This window comes from Leiobunum rupestre, chromosome 5, assembly GCF_980474605.1.
Source record: "Leiobunum rupestre chromosome 5, qqLeiRupe1.1.hap1, whole genome shotgun sequence".
Taxonomy (NCBI): Eukaryota; Metazoa; Arthropoda; class Arachnida; order Opiliones; family Sclerosomatidae; genus Leiobunum; species Leiobunum rupestre.
This window is the reverse complement of record NC_143388.1, coordinates 42,536,078-42,553,743: the sequence shown is the minus strand read 5'-3', so window position 1 is coordinate 42,553,743 and position 17,666 is coordinate 42,536,078. Positions and strand designations below refer to the sequence as shown.

At 42.6% G+C, this 17,666-nt stretch overlaps 19 non-coding genes across 19 annotated transcripts; 3 read left to right on the top strand and 16 right to left on the bottom strand.

Moving 5' to 3' along the window:
• Positions 1–18: 18 nt before the first annotated feature.
• Positions 19–90, bottom strand: TRNAE-UUC (transfer RNA glutamic acid (anticodon UUC)). The gene has a single exon. It is a non-coding gene; the product is annotated as a tRNA-Glu (tRNA).
• Positions 91–205: 115 nt separating this feature from the next.
• On the bottom strand, positions 206–277 carry TRNAE-UUC (transfer RNA glutamic acid (anticodon UUC)). Its single transcript has one exon. It is a non-coding gene; the product is annotated as a tRNA-Glu (tRNA).
• Positions 278–391: 114 nt separating this feature from the next.
• TRNAE-UUC (transfer RNA glutamic acid (anticodon UUC)) lies at positions 392–463 on the bottom strand. Its single transcript has one exon. It is a non-coding gene; the product is annotated as a tRNA-Glu (tRNA).
• Positions 464–577: 114 nt separating this feature from the next.
• TRNAE-UUC (transfer RNA glutamic acid (anticodon UUC)) lies at positions 578–649 on the bottom strand. The gene has a single exon. It is a non-coding gene; the product is annotated as a tRNA-Glu (tRNA).
• Positions 650–950: 301 nt separating this feature from the next.
• TRNAE-UUC (transfer RNA glutamic acid (anticodon UUC)) lies at positions 951–1,022 on the bottom strand. Its single transcript has one exon. It is a non-coding gene; the product is annotated as a tRNA-Glu (tRNA).
• Positions 1,023–1,672: 650 nt separating this feature from the next.
• Positions 1,673–1,744, bottom strand: TRNAE-UUC (transfer RNA glutamic acid (anticodon UUC)). The gene has a single exon. It is a non-coding gene; the product is annotated as a tRNA-Glu (tRNA).
• An 818-nt stretch (positions 1,745–2,562) lies between these two features.
• On the bottom strand, positions 2,563–2,634 carry TRNAE-UUC (transfer RNA glutamic acid (anticodon UUC)). Its single transcript has one exon. It is a non-coding gene; the product is annotated as a tRNA-Glu (tRNA).
• A 465-nt stretch (positions 2,635–3,099) lies between these two features.
• TRNAE-UUC (transfer RNA glutamic acid (anticodon UUC)) lies at positions 3,100–3,171 on the bottom strand. Its single transcript has one exon. It is a non-coding gene; the product is annotated as a tRNA-Glu (tRNA).
• A 299-nt stretch (positions 3,172–3,470) lies between these two features.
• TRNAE-UUC (transfer RNA glutamic acid (anticodon UUC)) lies at positions 3,471–3,542 on the bottom strand. The gene has a single exon. It is a non-coding gene; the product is annotated as a tRNA-Glu (tRNA).
• A 114-nt stretch (positions 3,543–3,656) lies between these two features.
• On the bottom strand, positions 3,657–3,728 carry TRNAE-UUC (transfer RNA glutamic acid (anticodon UUC)). Its single transcript has one exon. It is a non-coding gene; the product is annotated as a tRNA-Glu (tRNA).
• Positions 3,729–4,195: 467 nt separating this feature from the next.
• On the bottom strand, positions 4,196–4,267 carry TRNAE-UUC (transfer RNA glutamic acid (anticodon UUC)). The gene has a single exon. It is a non-coding gene; the product is annotated as a tRNA-Glu (tRNA).
• A 281-nt stretch (positions 4,268–4,548) lies between these two features.
• On the bottom strand, positions 4,549–4,620 carry TRNAE-UUC (transfer RNA glutamic acid (anticodon UUC)). The gene has a single exon. It is a non-coding gene; the product is annotated as a tRNA-Glu (tRNA).
• A 464-nt stretch (positions 4,621–5,084) lies between these two features.
• Positions 5,085–5,156, bottom strand: TRNAE-UUC (transfer RNA glutamic acid (anticodon UUC)). Its single transcript has one exon. It is a non-coding gene; the product is annotated as a tRNA-Glu (tRNA).
• Positions 5,157–5,271: 115 nt separating this feature from the next.
• Positions 5,272–5,343, bottom strand: TRNAE-UUC (transfer RNA glutamic acid (anticodon UUC)). The gene has a single exon. It is a non-coding gene; the product is annotated as a tRNA-Glu (tRNA).
• Positions 5,344–5,456: 113 nt separating this feature from the next.
• TRNAE-UUC (transfer RNA glutamic acid (anticodon UUC)) lies at positions 5,457–5,528 on the bottom strand. Its single transcript has one exon. It is a non-coding gene; the product is annotated as a tRNA-Glu (tRNA).
• Positions 5,529–5,641: 113 nt separating this feature from the next.
• Positions 5,642–5,713, bottom strand: TRNAE-UUC (transfer RNA glutamic acid (anticodon UUC)). The gene has a single exon. It is a non-coding gene; the product is annotated as a tRNA-Glu (tRNA).
• Positions 5,714–7,039: 1,326 nt separating this feature from the next.
• Positions 7,040–7,111, top strand: TRNAE-UUC (transfer RNA glutamic acid (anticodon UUC)). Its single transcript has one exon. It is a non-coding gene; the product is annotated as a tRNA-Glu (tRNA).
• A 301-nt stretch (positions 7,112–7,412) lies between these two features.
• Positions 7,413–7,484, top strand: TRNAE-UUC (transfer RNA glutamic acid (anticodon UUC)). The gene has a single exon. It is a non-coding gene; the product is annotated as a tRNA-Glu (tRNA).
• A 113-nt stretch (positions 7,485–7,597) lies between these two features.
• On the top strand, positions 7,598–7,669 carry TRNAE-UUC (transfer RNA glutamic acid (anticodon UUC)). Its single transcript has one exon. It is a non-coding gene; the product is annotated as a tRNA-Glu (tRNA).
• Positions 7,670–17,666: the final 9,997 nt, after the last annotated feature.

Below are 17,666 nucleotides of genomic sequence, written 5' to 3'. Positions count from 1 at the left end.
TTTAAATATAAGGAGAAGCTCCGATACCGGGAATCAAACCCGGGCCTTCTGGGTGAAAGCCAGATATCCTAGCCACTAGACCATATCGGATGAACGCAATTTCTACTCTCTCGGCAAAGCGCGCGCTTATAAGGCATGAAAACACGGTTTTTCTTTAAGAATCGAGATAAGGAAAATATAACCAATTTTTAAATATGAGGAGAAGCTCCGATACCGGGAATCGAACCCGGGCCTTCTGGGTGAAAGCCAGATATCCTTGCCACTAGACCATATCGGATGAACGCAATTTCTACTCTCTCGGCAAAGCGCGCGCTTATAAGGCATGAAAACACGGTTTTTTTTAAGAATCGAGATAAGGAAAATATAACCAATTTTTAAATATGAGGAGAAGCTCCGATACCGGGAATCGAACCCGGGCCTTCTGGGTGAAAGCCAGATATCCTTGCCACTAGACCATATCGGATGAACGCAACTTCTACTCTCTCGGCAAAGCGCGCGCTTATAAGGCATGAAAACACGGTTTTTTTTAAGAATCGAGATAAGGAAAATATAACCAATTTTTAAATATGAGGAGAAGCTCCGATACCGGGAATCGAACCCGGGCCTTCTGGGTGAAAGCCAGATATCCTAGCCGCTAGACCATATCGGATGAACGCAATCTCTACTCTCTCGCCAATGCGCGCGCTTATAAGGCATGAAAACACGGTTTTTTTTTAAGAATCGATATAAGGAAAATATAACCAATTTTTAAATATGAGGAGAAGCTCCGATACCATGAATCGAAACCGGGCTTCTGGGTGAAAGCCGGATATCCTAGCCAGTAGCCCATATCAGATGAACGCAATTTCTACTCTCTCGCCAATGCGCGCGCTTATAAGGCATAAAAACACGGTTTTTTTTTAAGAATCGAGATCAGGAAAATATAACCAATTTTTAAATATGAGGAGAAGCTCCGATACCGGGAATCGAACCCGGGCCTTCTGGGTGAAAGCCAGATATCCTAGCCACTAGACCATATCGGATGAACGCATTTTCTACTCTTTCGGTTTACGCGCGCTTATAAGGCATGAAAACACGGTTTTTTTAAGAGTCGAAATAAGGAAAATATAACCAATTTTTAAATATGAGGAGAACCTCCGATACATGGAATCGAACCCGGGCCTTCTGGGTGAAAGCCAGATATCCTAGCCACTAGACCATATCGGATGAACGCAATTTCTACTCTCTCGGCAAAGCGCGCGCTTATAAGGCATGAAAACACGGTTTTTTTTAAGAATCGAGATAAGGAAAATATAACCAATTTTTAAATATGAGGAGAAGCTCCGATACCGGGAATGGAACCCGGGCCTTCTGGGTGAAAGCCAGATATCCTAGCCGCTAGACCATATCGGATGAACGCAATTCCTACTCTCTCGCCAATGCGCGCGCTTATAAGGCATGAAAACACGGTTTTTTTTAAGAATCGAGATAAGGAAAATATAACCAATTTTTAAATATGAGGAGAAGCTCCGATACCGGGAATCGAAGCCGGGCCTTCTGGGCCACTAGACCATATCGGATGAACGCAATTTCTACTCTCTCGGCAATGCGCGCGCTTATAAGGCATGAAAACACGGTTTTTCTAAGAGTCGAAATAAGGAAAATATAACCAATTTTTAAATATGAGGAGAAGCTCCGATACCGGGAATCGAACCCGGGCCTTCTGGGTGAAAGCCAGATATCCTAGCCACTAGACCATATCGGATGAACGAATTTTCTACTCTCTCGGCATACGCGCGCTTATAAGGCATGAAAACAAGGTTTTTTTAAGAGTCGAAATAAGGAAAATATAACCAATTTTTAAATATAAGGAGAAGCTCCGATACCGTGAATCAAACCCGGGCCTTCTGGGTGAAAGCCAGATATCCTAGCCACTAGACCATATCGGATGAACGCAATTTCTACTCTCTCGGCAAAGCGCGCGCTTATAAGGCATGAAAACACGGTTTTTCTTTAAGAATCGAGATAAGGAAAATATAACCAATTTTTAAATATGAGGAGAAGCTCCGATACCGGGAATCGAAGCCGGGCCTTCTGGGCCACTAGACCATATCGGATGAACGCAATTTCTACTCTCTCGGCAATGCGCGCGCTTATAAGGCATGAAAACACGGTTTTTTTTAAGAATCGAGATAAGGAAAATATAACCAATTTTTAAATATGAGGAGAAGCTCCGATACCGGGAATGGAACCCGGGCCTTCTGGGTGAAAGCCAGATATCCTAGCCGCTAGACCATATCGGATGAACGCAATTCCTACTCTCTCGCCAATGCGCGCGCTTATAAGGCATGAAAACACGGTTTTTTTTAAGAATCGAGATAAGGAAAATATAACCAATTTTTAAATATGAGGAGAAGCTCCGATACCGGGAATCGAAGCCGGGCCTTCTGGGCCACTAGACCATATCGGATGAACGCAATTTCTACTCTCTCGGCAATGCGCGCGCTTATAAGGCATGAAAACACGGTTTTTCTAAGAGTCGAAATAAGGAAAATATAACCAATTTTTAAATATGAGGAGAAGCTCCGATACCGGGAATCGAACCCGGGCCTTCTGGGTGAAAGCCAGATATCCTAGCCACTAGACCATATCGGATGAACGAATTTTCTACTCTCTCGGCATACGCGCGCTTATAAGGCATGAAAACAAGGTTTTTTTAAGAGTCGAAATAAGGAAAATATAACCAATTTTTAAATATAAGGAGAAGCTCCGATACCGTGAATCAAACCCGGGCCTTCTGGGTGAAAGCCAGATATCCTAGCCACTAGACCATATCGGATGAACGCAATTTCTACTCTCTCGGCAAAGCGCGCGCTTATAAGGCATGAAAACACGGTTTTTCTTTAAGAATCGAGATAAGGAAAATATAACCAATTTTTAAATATGAGGAGAAGCTCCGATACCGGGAATCGAAGCCGGGCCTTCTGGGCCACTAGACCATATCGGATGAACGCAATTTCTACTCTCTCGGCAATGCGCGCGCTTATAAGGCATGAAAACACGGTTTTTCTTAGAGTCGAAATAAGGAAAATATAACCAATTTTTAAATATGAGGAGAAGCTCCGATACCGGGAATCGAACCCGGGCCTTCTGGGTGAAAGCCAGATATCCTAGCCACTAGACCATATCGGATGAACGAATTTTCTACTCTCTCGGCATACGCGCGCTTATAAGGCATGAAAACAAGGTTTTTTTAAGAGTCGAAATAAGGAAAGTATAACCAATTTTTAAATATAAAGAGAAGCTCCGATACCGGGAATCAAACCCGGGCCTTCTGGGTGAAAGCCAGATATCCTAGCCACTAGACCATATCGGATGAACGCAATTTCTACTCTCTCGGCAAAGCGCGCGCTTATAAGGCATGAAAACACGGTTTTTCTTTAAGAATCGAGATAAGGAAAATATAACCAATTTTTAAATATTAGGAGAAGCTCCGATACCGGGAATCGAACCCGGGCCTTCTGGGTGAAAGCCAGATATCCTTGCCACTAGACCATATCGGATGAACGCAATTTCTACTCTCTCGGCAAAGCGCGCGCTTATAAGGCATGAAAACACGGTTTTTTTTAAGAATCGAGATAAGGAAAATATAACCAATTTTTAAATATGAGGAGAAGCTCCGATACCGGGAATCGAACCCGGGCCTTCTGGGTGAAAGCCAGATATCCTTGCCACTAGACCATATCGGATGAACGCAATTTCTACTCTCTCGGCAAAGCGCGCGCTTATAAGGCATGAAAACACGGTTTTTTTTAAGAATCGAGATAAGGAAAATATAACCAATTTTTAAATATGAGGAGAAGCTCCGATACCGGGAATCGAACCCGGGCCTTCTGGGTGAAAGCCAGATATCCTAGCCACTAGTCCATATCGGATGAACGCAATTTCTACTCTCTCGGCAAAGCGCGCGCTTATAAGTTATGAAAACACGGTTTTTTTTTAAGAATCGATATAAGGAAAATATAACCAATTTTTAAATATGAGGAGAAGCTCCGATACCGGGAATCGAAGCCGGGCCTTCTGGGCCACTAGACCATATCGGATGAACGCAATTTCTACTCTCTCGGCAATGCGCGCGCTTAAAAGGCATGAAAACACGGTTTTTCTAAGAGTCGAAATAAGGAAAATATAACCAATTTATAAATATGAGGAGAAGCTCCGATACCGGGAATCGAACCCGGGCCTTCTGGGTGAAAGCCAGATATCCTAGCCGCTAGACCATATCGGATGAACGCAATCTCTACTCTCTCGCCAATGCGCGCGCTTATAAGGCATGAAAACACGGTTTTTTTTTAAGAATCGATATAAGGAAAATATAACCAATTTTTAAATATGAGGAGAAGCTCCGATACCGGGAATCGAAGCCGGGCCTTCTGGGCCACTAGACCATATCGGATGAACGCAATTTCTACTCTCTCGGCAATGCGCGCGCTTAAAAGGCATGAAAACACGGTTTTTTTAAGAGTCGAAATAAGGAAAATATAACCAATTTTTAAATATGAGGAGAAGCTCCGATACCGGGAATCGAACCCGGGCCTTCTGGGTGAAAGCCAGATATCCTAGCCGCTAGACCATATCGGATGAACGCAATCTCTACTCTCTCGCCAATGCGCGCGCTTATAAGGCATGAAAACACGGTTTTTTTTAAGAATCGAGATAAGGAAAATATAACCAATTTTTAAATATGAGGAGAAGCTCCGATACCGGGAATCGAAGCCGGGCCTTCTGGGCCACTAGACCATATCGGATGAACGCAATTTCTACTCTCTCGGCAATGCGCGCGCTTATAAGGCATGAAAACACGGTTTTTTTAAGAGTCGAAATAAGGAAAATATAACCAATTTTTAAATATAAGGAGAAGCTCCGATACCGGGAATTGAACCCGGGCCTTCTGCGTGAAAACCAGATATCCTAGCCACTAGACCATATCGGATGAACGCAAGTTCTACTCTTTCGGCATACGCGCGCTTATAAGGCATGAAAACACGGTTTTTTTAAGAGTCGAAATAAGGAAAATATAACCAATTTTTAAATATGAGGAGAAGCTCCGATACCGGGAATCGAACCCGGGCCTTCCGGGTGAAAGCCAGATATCCTAGCCACTAGACCATATCGGACGAACGCAATTTCTACTCTCTCGCCAATGCGCGCCCTTATAAGGCATGAAAAACACGGTTTTTTTTAAGAATCGAGATAAGGAAAATATAACCAATTTTTAAATATGAGGAGAAGCTCCGATACCGGGAATCGAACCCGGGCCTTCTGGGTGAAAGCCAGATATCCTAGCCACTAGACCATATCGGATGAACGCCATTTCTACTCTCTCGCCAATGGGCGCGCTTATAAGGCATGAAAACACCGTTTTTTTAAGAATCGAGATAAGGAAAATATAACCAATTTTTAAATATAAGGAGAAGCTCCGATACCGGGAATTGAACCCGGGCCTTCTGGGTGAAAGCCAGATATCCTAGCCACTAGACCATATCGGATAAACACAATTTCTACTCTCTCGCCAATGCGCGCGCTTATAAGGTATGAAAATACCGTTTTTTTAAGGGTCGAAATAAGGAAAATATAACCAATTGTTAAATATGAGGAGAAGCTCCGATACCGGGTATTGAACCCGGGCCTTCTGGGTGAAAGCCAGATATCCTAGCCACTAGACCATATCGGATGAACGCCATTTCTACTCTCTCGCCAATGGGCGCGCTTATAAGGCATGAAAACACCGTTTTTTAAGGGTCGAAATAAGGAAAATATAACCAATTTTTAAATATAAGGAGAAGCTCCGATACCGGGAATTGAACCCGGGCCTTCTGGGTGAAAGCCAGATATATATTTTTTTAATTATTTCATTAAAAGTACACTGGTAGTGTATGGTATAGACAATCGAAATAAATAACATGAATTAACAAAAAAATTAAATAATAGTACAAAAAACCAAAAAAAATACTTAATTACCACGGTTAGAAAGGGTACAATGATCGCAACGTGACCTTTGGCATGGCGGGTAAAGTAACAACATAACCGAGATAATAATGAACATTGGAAATAAAAAACGAAACGGATATTAATATTTATCGACAACCGAAAAATTTAGGAAAAAGCAGAAAAGGCAAAATAGTAGCAGTAACAGCAGGCAAAAACAAGTACTGCAATAACTAAAAAAACAAAAATTGGCAGAAACAAAATGGCCTATAAATCAAATGAACAACGATAATCCGTACAAGAAAAGCAACTACCGAGATACCTGAGGAAATAGGCAAGTCTCACATTTTAAAGTCGTAATCGTCCGGGATCACATAGTCCCTATACAGATGACTGGTATTAGCCTGCCCCTGATACCGACACGCCCGAGCATAAAATTCGTTCTCCGAAGATGGAGGCCACACTACCTCCTTAGGCCACCAAGCAGGCCGGCGATGACCCTCGAAAGGGTACAGACGCATCGCAACGGGAACCTTGGAAACTTTCGAAGCAGAGCCAGAATTAGAAGACAACTCCTTACCGAAATCACCATCACTAGACGACAACGAATGCTTAGCACTCCGACGCGGATCAGACTTGAGACCGGCACCGACGACTGAAGACTCACCGCTACCGGCCCGGACCGGAGAATTTGAGGAATAGCGACTGAAGCAGGATCGACGACCATCGCTTCACCGTCATCCCCACCGCCAGACTCCGCTTCAAAATCATGGGGCGCCTTCCGGGGCCTTAGAGGACAATCCCGGCACTGGAAACACTTGAATTCCGGACACTGACGATATATATGATCGATAGAATAAAATTTGTTGCACACCTTGATTTGGGAATCATGCTTCACAGCGTAAAACTTCTCCCGACCGAGAGCATCGGATACCCGTAAGCGATAAGGAAGCGAAGACAGCCCCTCATATTTAAAAATTGGTTATATTTTCCATATCACGATTCTTAAAAAAAAAGGTGTTTTCATGCCTTATAAGCGCGCGCATTGGCGAGAGAGTAGAAATTGCGTTCATCCGATATGGTCTAGTGGCTAGGATATCTGGCTTTCACCCAGAAGGCCCGGGTTCGATTCCCGGTATCGGAGCTTCTCCTTATCTTTAAAAATTGGTTATATTTTCCTTATTTCGATTCTTAAAAAAAACCGTGTTTTCATGCCTTATAAGCGCGCGCATTGGCGAGAGAGTAGAAATTGCGTTCATCCGATATGGTCTAGTGGCTTGGATATCTGGCTTTCACCCAGAGGGCCCGGGTTCTATTCCCGGTATCGGAGCTTCTCCTCATATATAAAATTTGGTTATATTTTCCTTATCTCGATTCTTAAAAAAAAACCGTGTTTTCATGCCTTATAAGCGCGCGCATTGGCGAGAGAGTAGAAATTGTGTTTATCCGATATGGTCTAGTGGCTAGGATATCTGGCTTTCACCCAGAAGGCCCGGGTTCGATTCCCGGTATCGGAGCTTCTCCTCATATTTAAAAATTGGTTATATTTTCCTTATCACGATTCTTAAAAAAACGGTGTTTTTATGCCTTATAAGCGCGCCCATTGGCGAGAGAGTAGAAATTGCGTTCATCCGATATGGTCTAGTGGCTAGGATATCTGGCTTTCACCCAGAAGGCCCGGGTTCGATTCCCGGTATCGGAGCTTCTCCTTATATTTAAAAATTGGTTATATTTTCCTTATCACGATTCTTAACAAGTCGGCCCAGGCCGTAATATTAGTTCCACATCAGTGTATTCGAACGGGCAAAGCCATACACCCTTAGTAGACACAGGTAGGCAAACTAATACAAAGCTTTTGAGGCTTTGTGATTTCTTATCGTTGGATATATAAATTGCCATCCTATGTTAAAGAGAGGCCACCGCCCACCCTCAGGATACACGGGTGGGCAAACCAATTCAGAAGCTGTTGAGGTCATTTATTGACTTAACTTGCAAGGTAAACGGTGTTTTCATGCCTTATAAGCGCGCCCATTGGCGAGAGAGTAGAAATTGCGTTCATCCGATATGGTCTAGTGGCTAGGATATCTGGCTTCGATTCGCGTTTGGTTTTTGGGAGAGTGCGGTTCGTTTTTTTTGCTCTCCTCGCCTGCTCGCTAAGCCTTAGTTTCGGTTATTTTTCTTACAATTTGTTTGCTTAATTCATAATTTACTAATCCGCGCAGTTTTTTTTTCGGTTTCCTTGCCCTCCTGGGTTTTCGTCTGAAATCCAGGATGGATATTTTTAAACGCTCTAACTTTTTAACCTGCGCTAACCAAGATATAACAGAAGATGATGTTATTACGGCGATCCACCTGGCTTTTGGGTTGGAGGCCATCTCGTCGGTTGTTTCAACTACAGGAGGTTTTTTTGTTACGTTCGTCACTGTCAAGGACGCCGAGGACTGCGTTTTGCAGGGAATTGATATTAATGAAGAAGTCTATGCCGTGTCGAATGTTGCTGTTAAGGTAGTGGTAGCCTCTTTTTTTGGTTTACCGGAATTTGTTGCTGACGAGGCTTTGATGGAGAAATTGCGTAGTATGGGCTGTGATTTAAAGGGAGAGATCGTATGGGCGAATAATAAGAAGAATATTTACACGGGAGTTCGACGTGTGAAGGTGGCGTTACCGGAAGGGGTTTCGTCACTTCCCTATCGCATTAAACTTAAGGACATGATGGGGGTGGAGTCCTTTTACGAAGTCCAGCATGATCGCCAAGGCCGGGTCTGTAACGGGTGTTTGGCTTCCGATCACATATACAAGGACTGTCCTAAGTTTGTTTGTTTCGGTTGCGAGCAACAGGGCCACACCGTTCGTAATTGTCCTCAGCGGGCTGGTAATGATAATTCCGCTGATAAGGCTGAGGGCGTTGCGCCACAGGATACGGCTGACGTGGGTGTTAGTAAACCGGATGCTGCGATAATTAATCGTTCTTCTAAATTTAAACAGAGCGGTAGGCCTAACAGCAAGCGTCATCATTCAACGGACGACGGTGACGTCATTTCGTTTCCGTATCGCCGAAAGAGTTCCTCTATTCTTAAGTCCTCCCGCCTGACCGGTAAGCTTGCCTCTACGCCCAATTTGCCTCCTGGTGACGACTCTGACCCCATGGGGTCTGGAGGGCAGCAGTCTGATGGAGTTTTGGAAGATCACAACATGGCATAATTAATATGGCGTTACGTTTTTTATCGCTAAATGTTAATGGATTGCGTGATAAGACGAAAATGGAACATGTAATAGCTTTTATAAAGGACTATGATCTCGTTTTTTTACAAGAAACCCACTGGCTCCCGGAACATGTAGCTATTTTTAAAACGTATTTTAGAGGTAAAGTTTTTATTGACCTGGATTTAAATAATGGAGGTTTTTGCGGTGTTGCAACTTTAATACGGCCAGGAATAGACGTCTTACCCCGCCGGGTGGTACATAAAAATACGGGGCGTTTTTTATTGACCTCATTGGAAATAGATGATACCTGTATCGACTATATTAATGTTTACGCAGCCTCCCGTTCGACCTTTTTTAAAGAAATCGCCAATATTTGTAGTACGCTTCATCGGCCTTTTATTTTTGGCGATCTAAATGATGTCATGAACCCTTCAATGGACCGGCGCCCGGCAAATTTTCGCCGGGACCCGCATTATTCGTTACCAACCATGTCTGGCGAACTTTCATTGGTCGATGTTTGGCGTCACTACCATCCTTCGCAATTTGAATATTCGCGGGCTGGATTTGTTTTTGGGCGATATTTATTCTCCCGAATAGACTACTTTTTCGTTCGGCGGCCCGAACTAGCTCTTTTATCTCGTTGCACTTACATGGTTTCTCCTTTTTCTGATCATAAAGCCCTCATAGTGCAAATGATCTGTCTGGTTCTCCGAGAGGGCCGGGAACTTGGGCTTTTAATTCCTCTTTGTTGGAGAATGATAACTTTCTCACTGGTTGTACTCGTATAGTGGAACGAAGCCAAACCTCACTTGACTACCGGGAATATATTTTTCGGTGGTATGAAGATTTGAAAATATCTTTGCGTGATTACGCTATTTTTTACTCCAAACATTTGGCCTCGCATCGTCGCGCGCATAAAACCAAATTGCAAATAGAGATTAATGCTTACCTTGCTCGTCGGAATTTGTCAGTTGATGAAGAAACCAAACTTATTGCTTTGACGGAATCCCTTTCTCAAGTTACCGCCCATGAGTTCGTTGGTGCCGCAGTTCGTGCGAAAGCCCAGCACCTTTTAGCCGACGAAAAACCTACTGCTTTTTTTTTGCGCCTCGAAAATTTTCGGCAGAGGAAAAAAACGATTCAGTCGCTTACATTGTCCAGTGGCGAGATCACCCGCGACGGTACCGCTATTCGTCAGAATATTTTTGAATACTATGCGAGGCTCTATGCTAAGGCACCGGTAGATCCCGTAGCTGGCGGGATTTTTTCTTCCTTGGTACAGGGAAGAGTATCAGAGGACAAACGGCGGAGCCTGGACAATACCATTGTCTGGTCGGAGATTGTTACGGCCTTAAAATCAATGAAGCGGGGGAAAAGCCCTGGCCGCGATGGCTTCACAGTCGAGTTTTGGTCATTTCTCTTGCCTTTAGTCAAGGAAGGTTTTCTTCGGGTTTTGGCCACGATTGCTCGGGATGGTGTACTGCCCCGTACAATGACTGAGGGTCTGATTTTGCTTGTCCCTAAGTCCGGCGATCTCACTTTTTTGGCGTCTTGGCGTCCTATATCGCTGCTCAATGTAGACTATAAAATACTCGCGAAGGTCTTTGCTAATAGGCTGGCACCTCTTTTGCCGGATATAATTTCTCCATGCCAGACGGGAGCGGTGAGAGGCCGGGACATATCGCAGACGCCTCGCTTCTTGCTGGATGCGTCTGACCTTGTATCGGCAACAAACGCACCAGGAGTTTTGTTAAAACTGGATTTGGAGAAGGCATTTGATCAAGTGGACTGGTCCTTTTTGTTTGAAGTGCTTCGCAGTATGGGCTTTGGTGCTTTTTTCCTCAAATGGATTCAAGCCTTTCTAGTCCACGCCAAGTCATGTGTCCGGGTCAATGGCTTTTTGACGGATTTTTTTCCCCTGCGCCGTTCAGTTTGCCAGGGTTGCCCGCTTAGTCCCCTCCTCTATATCCTTTCAACAGAACCACTTTTCGCTGCGCTGTTGCGCAATCCGGCTATTCCACGGCTCCCGATGTTTGGTACCGGCCACTTACCTTTGCTGTTTGCGCACATGGACGATAATACGATTCTAACCAGTTCAACTGATGGTATGGTCGAGGCTATTCATGAATACGAGCGGTATGGTCGAGCGTCCGGAGCCAAATTAAACGTAAAGAAATGTCAGGCGCAGTGGCTTGGGTCGTATCGCAATCGCCTTCCGATGGTGATCTCTGGGGTGTCCATAAGTGGCGACCCACTGAAGATTTTGGGGATTTATTTAACGAACGATGGTCAAGAATTGCTCCGTCTTAACTGGAACCCCCGAATGGACAAGTTCACCGGCACTTTACGTTCGTGGAAACAACGTCGTCTTACGTTAACGGGCAAAATTGTCGTCATTAACGTGCTGGCGGCTTCCACGCTTTGGCATACTCTGAGCTCGGTAGATTTGCCATTAGCCTGGGCACAAAGATTTAAAACGGCGGTGATGGATTTTATTTGGGGTCCTGGCATGCGTCACGTGGATTACCAAACATTAATTCGTCCGAAATCTGAAGGGGGGTACGTCCTCGTCGATTTCCAGCTGAAAAACCTCGCGTTCCGTTTAAAAGAAATTAAAGGCTTTATCGGCGACTCCTCTGATTCCGCGATGAAGGACGTCTCACGGTTTTTGCTCTCCTTTTATGGCGGTTATGAGGGCATTGGCTTTCAAGTCTTTCGGCTTCAGTTCGACCAGAAACTATTACCAAGGATGGTTCCCCGGTATCGCAGTATTGTTAGCGCGTGGAACAGATTACTTGTCGCCAATGAATGGACTGTTTTACCGCACGCGAATCCTGTCTTTGAGGCGATTTTTCTGAACCCGCGAGTTACCGGTTTTTCCGCGTCGGCGCAAGAGAGAGCTACTTTCGCGCGCGCGGGGCTCGTTCTCGTGAGAGATATAACGTATGAGGTCATCCCAGGTTTCCTCCCTCATACCGTCATCTTGGACATGGTTTCATCGGTTCGACCGCGTTTACTGGACCGGTCAATACTTTCGCTCTATCATAAGATGTTGCGGCTCATTCCACCGGCCTGGGCTCATTTTGTGGATTCTTTGGATATTCTGGTTCATGAGCCACCGGTTTCCGAATTGGTTCGGGTCATCAACTCTAAAGAAGAGGCTGTCGTTTTCAGCGAGCTCAAATCATCCGACTTTTACCGTTCTTTGGTAAAGCAAGCGTGTTCCATGGAGTCTCGAGGCGAAGAACGTTGGAGAGGTTTTTTCTCCGCGCCACTTGTGCAAGTGCATTGGGGAAAAGTGTCCTGCCCTCTAATGGCCACGCGGTACGCGGACATTAACTTTCGTCTCATCCACCAAGCATTTCCGATCAAAGAACGGTTACTCCATGCTGGTCTTGTCGCGGACAATATGTGTTTATTTTGTAATTCTCGGTGCGAAACAGTCAGTCATCTTTTTGTAACGTGTCCCGTAGTTCAGGAGTGGTGGACCTGGCTTTTTATCACAATTTTAAAGCTCCCAGTTTCAATTTTCGGTTTTATATCTGAGCCTCGTGCCCAGTTTATCGTTTTTTCGATTGTTCCGTCCACCATTAAGAGACCTCCAATTTTCTGGTCGGTGGCGAAATTGCTTTCCGCGGTCCTTAAAGACGAAATATGGCGGAGTCGTAATTTGAAAAGTGTCGGGAAAATAACACGGGTTCCGGTGCTAACAAGTCGTATTAAAGCATGTGTTCGCGAAGAAACTATTAACCAATTGAAACTTTTAAAGCCGGATACCTCTCAGAATTGTACTGTGTTAAAAAATATTTTATTGGGACTTTTTAAGTGAATTTATTCAATGCTAATGTTATGACTGCTTGATTATTTGGTGTCAAAAGTTTTATTGTGTTTCGATTTTTCATAACTGCTTGAGTTTTGTTTTATTTAAAAGTTTTTTAAATGTAAATAATACTTTTGGTCTTAATAAAAAAAAAGGATATCTGGCTTTCACCCAGAAGGCCCGGGTTCGATTCCCGGTATCGGAGCTTCTCCTTATATTTAAAAATTGGTTATATTTTCCATATCTCGATTTTTGAAAAAACCATGTTTTCATGCCTTATAAACGCGCGCATTGGCGAGAGAGTCGCAGATCCTTTCATCCCATATGGTCTAGTGGCTAGGATATCTGGCTTTCACCCAGAAGGCCCAGGTTCGATTCCCGGTATCGGAGCTTCTCCTTATATTTAAAAATTGGGAACCCACTTGCCATTTTAATTAAATAGTGGAAGCAGTCGATTACGCTGGTAAATTTCTTGGGGATAGTTACATTTCTGGCTATTTTAATTTGGCTTTTTAACGAATTCAGGTCGAATTGAAACCGATTATAAGTGTTACAATAGGTTACGATATCGTTTTCGTTAAGAAAGTTTTCCGAGTTAGGGTCAGACGCCATTATACCTTTGAATAAGCCAGAGTTTTCCAATAGTCGAATTTTCATTTCTGAAATAAATTTATCAACTAATTCGAAATAGGTGGACCTCAACTGGTCAATCAGGGTTTTTGCTTCCGTTTCCCTGTTGTACTCGTTACCACACTATGTTTTAATCTCTTGTTAGGGATTATTTTACGTTTCCGTAAAGCTATTGGTTCGCTGTTACGATCAGGTATTGCAATAAAAGCAGATTCTGCGATTTTAGTAGCTTCTACCCAAATTAAATCAAAACGTTCCGAGTTCCTACATTCTTCTAAGGTCTTAACGGTAGCTTGGCAAATGGCAACGGCTTCCGTTAAAATAATTTCCGAACTTTGCAAGTATTCCGACAGGGAATTCGTTACGCATAATACTTCGTCTAGTGCGACAATTAATATTAAGTTGTTAAAGTTATGTAATTGGGATATATACCCACGACACTCAGCAGCTTCCTCTGGTTTTCCGTTTTCAATTAGATTCTCTAACGTTAAAACTACGAAATAACTAACACCTTTTTTTTTTACTCCACCACCGAGTGTGCAGCTTTGTGGCATTTTAAGTATTTCATAGCCCAGATCTTTTTGGGAGTTTTCAAAATATTCGCTTCTAATAACCGAATTGCTTTGAAAATTGTATATGGCTACGTAGTTCCCTAACTGCCAATATTTTGGAGCAACAGTCAACCAAAACTAAATTTAAGCGGTGCGCGTAGCAATGCACGTACGGACAATGTCCGCCTACTGCCTCTTCTACTTTCACCCTCACTCCTTTTACGTGTCCGCTCATTACACTTGCCCCGTCATATGTCTGTCCAACGCAATTCTCCATTTTTAAACCACCCTCTGTCAAAAGATTTATAATTGCCAAGCTGATATTCTCAGAATCGAACTTATGTAAATCAGTGAAACCTAGAAATCTTTCTACGACACCTATTTCTATTCTAGTATATCGAATACAAACGCTTAGCAGCTCCACCCCTGCATTGTCTCGGGTTTCATCGGCAATGACAGAGTAAAACCCACCGGATTCGATGACCTCTTCGACAATCATTTTCCTTACTAAATTTGCACAAATGTCAATTATTTCATTTTGTACAGTGCTGTGAATATATTTTGCATTATTGGGCATACTCTCGCATTTGGCTTTCAAATCAGGACATTTTCTTTTCAGAAGTTCTAAAATTTCAATTAAATTTCCTCTGTTTCCAATTTTATCGGCAGATGTATTCCCCTGAAGTGCTAAATCTTGTTGAGAACATAACATTATGACTTCCACGTGTGCAGATAATACCTCTCTATTTCTAATTACGTCAAGTCTATGGTGGCCATTAACCTGACACGCTATTGATCCACGAGATTTTAATTCAGTGTAGTCTAAATACATTCTATAGGCTAGTTGGTGGGAAGATTTATTCGAAGTGAAATGTTCTTCGAATTTTTTCGCCATATTTTTCCAATCCGAAAATCCGTTCACAAATCCAGTATTTCTACTGCCTAGAAAATGACGGCAACAAAAGCAGTAAACTGTATTTTTTGCAACTGAATACTCAAGCATTCGATATTTGTCGTACCAAGAAGAAATGAAACCACGATTTTTACCACCCATTAAAGTTTTAGGAAAAGGATTGAGTTTAGGCTGAACTGGAAGGCAATCTTTATCTAAACTAATATCCAATTCGTGTAAGCGCACTTCTGTTAAATTAGTTAAATCTTGCACATCGGCAGATATAGTAGGGTTTCTAATAATTTCGGCTTCATTACTTAGTGCAATGTCTAAAGCAGAACTGACGTTTGGAAGAACCTCAGAAATATTACCACCTTCGAATTCTAAACCCTCTTTATTTCCCAAGCTTTCCCCGGGACTATCATTATGACTCTTGCCTGACGATTTCAAAAAACGTTCCATTGCGCCTTTCTGACTACTTACAACACCATCTTCTCTCTTGCGCTTCTGGCGTTTTTGGGCCCCAGATAAACACTTTCGGGTGCTCATATTTTAAAACTTAATTTAACACCTATTCTAAACGAAGCTTGTAATAGCTTAGTAGTCTCGAAAAGACTGTTTGGATAAAGCAGAGCTATAGTATATGTATATGCTAATTAGGTTTCAAAAAGGCAGTGGGAAAATCAGCTATAAATAGCAAATTAGCTTTGAAAAAGGCTGTTTGGAAAATTAAGCTACAAATAGCTTATTAGCCTTGAAAAATGCTGTTTAGAAAATTAAGCTACACATAGCTTATTAGCCTTGAAAAGGGCTGTTTGGAAAATTAAGCTACAATAGCTTATTAGCCTTGAAAAAGGCTGTTTGGAAAATTAAGCTACAAATAGCTTATTAGCCTTGAAAAAGGCTGTTTGGAAAATTAAGCTACAATAGCTTATTAGCCTTGAAAAAGGCTGTTTGGAAAATTAAGCTACAATAGCTTATTAGCCTTGAAAAGGGCTGTTTGGAAAATTAAGCTACAATAGCTTATTAGCCTTGAAAAAGGCTGTTTGGAATATTAAGCTACAATAGCTTATTAGCCTTGAAAAAGGCTGTTTGGAAAATTAAGCTACAAATAGCTTATTAGCCTTGAAAAAGGCTGTTTGGAATATTAAGCTACAATAGCTTATTAGCCTTGAAAAAGGCTGTTTGGAAAATTAAGCTACAAATAGCTTATTAGCCTTGAAAAAGGCTGTTTGGAAAATTAAGCTACAATAGCTTATTAGCCTTGAAAAAGGCTGGGAAAGAAAGTGAGGTGAGTTAAACTATTGTAGAACGAGTGAAAGTAGTGAAATAATTCTTGATTGCACTCCGGACGAAAGTCACCGAGAACAGATGTCATTGACAATTCGATTTGCAAACCCATTAGAAAAACATGCTGAAGTAATTCATGAGCACTTCAGAAATTTCATGCTAGGAGCAACAAACACAAGGAGAACGCAGCTAGCCTTTAAGCACGCTAACGCCGAGTTGTGTGCAAATTTCATTGGACGAACCTTTACGCTGAAAGGGGGAAGACAATTTCCGAATTTTCCCTTTCCGACGGCAGCAGGCGCTAAAGCGTCTAACCAATGAAAACTGTACGCAAGAAAATGAACGATTTTTGACGGGTTGCGTACTCCTTGTGTGGGGTGCTGACCGTGTTGTGTTTGTTGCTAATAGTTGGATGTATTGTTATTGGAATTGATACGATTAGATTTAGATGTTGCAGATATTCGGCACCAAGGCTAGGACAACGGGTCATATATAAAGGGGTACAAGTCCGGTGTACAAGCACGTCTTTTACAAATAAATCCCATTGCTTTTTGACCCCTTGCGCATGTCATAGCTACAAAGTGCTTCTATGTGATATGGCGAAAACAAGCCCTGACGCAATGACGTTGTTCGGTGTGATACAACGAATCTATGTATTAATTTCCGCTTCAATAAAGCCCTGGGCTATATTTTCTAAGTTTGTTGGAAATAATTCAGTGCGACCACTTTGTGAAACACGTTGGGAAAATCGCGTGGAAAGTGTAAAGGCAGTGCGATATAAAGCAGCCGAAATTTATGAAGTTGCGGAGCAAACTAGTGATCCAATAGCTCGAAGTGAGGCAGAATCATTGTGCAACTTCATCGTTTCAATAGTTTTTCGATACGACATATTATTCCTGTGTAATTATTTCAGCAAAGAATTACAAAATAGCTCAGTCGATCTAGCCACTGCTATTACCAGGGTGGAAAATACTTGCAAATGTTTGAAGTCCTACAGAAACTGCATGAACAAATGCAAAGGAAATAGCCACGGACTTAGAAGTGGACCCCGTTTTCAAAGTGACGAGATTGCCCAAAAGAAAAACACAATTTACCTGTGAAGGTGACGATGTAGTAATTGTTGACGCTCGAAAAAAATTTCGCGTTAATTATTTCCACCAGATATTTGGTATGGCAATGGAGAGCCGCTTTGAACAAATCCCAATTCTTCATCAGTTGTTTGGGTTTCTTTATAAATTTCAAGAGTTACAAAAAGAAAAAAAAGCTTACAAATGGGGATAATAGGGATATTTACGGTTATGCTCGCTGAAGA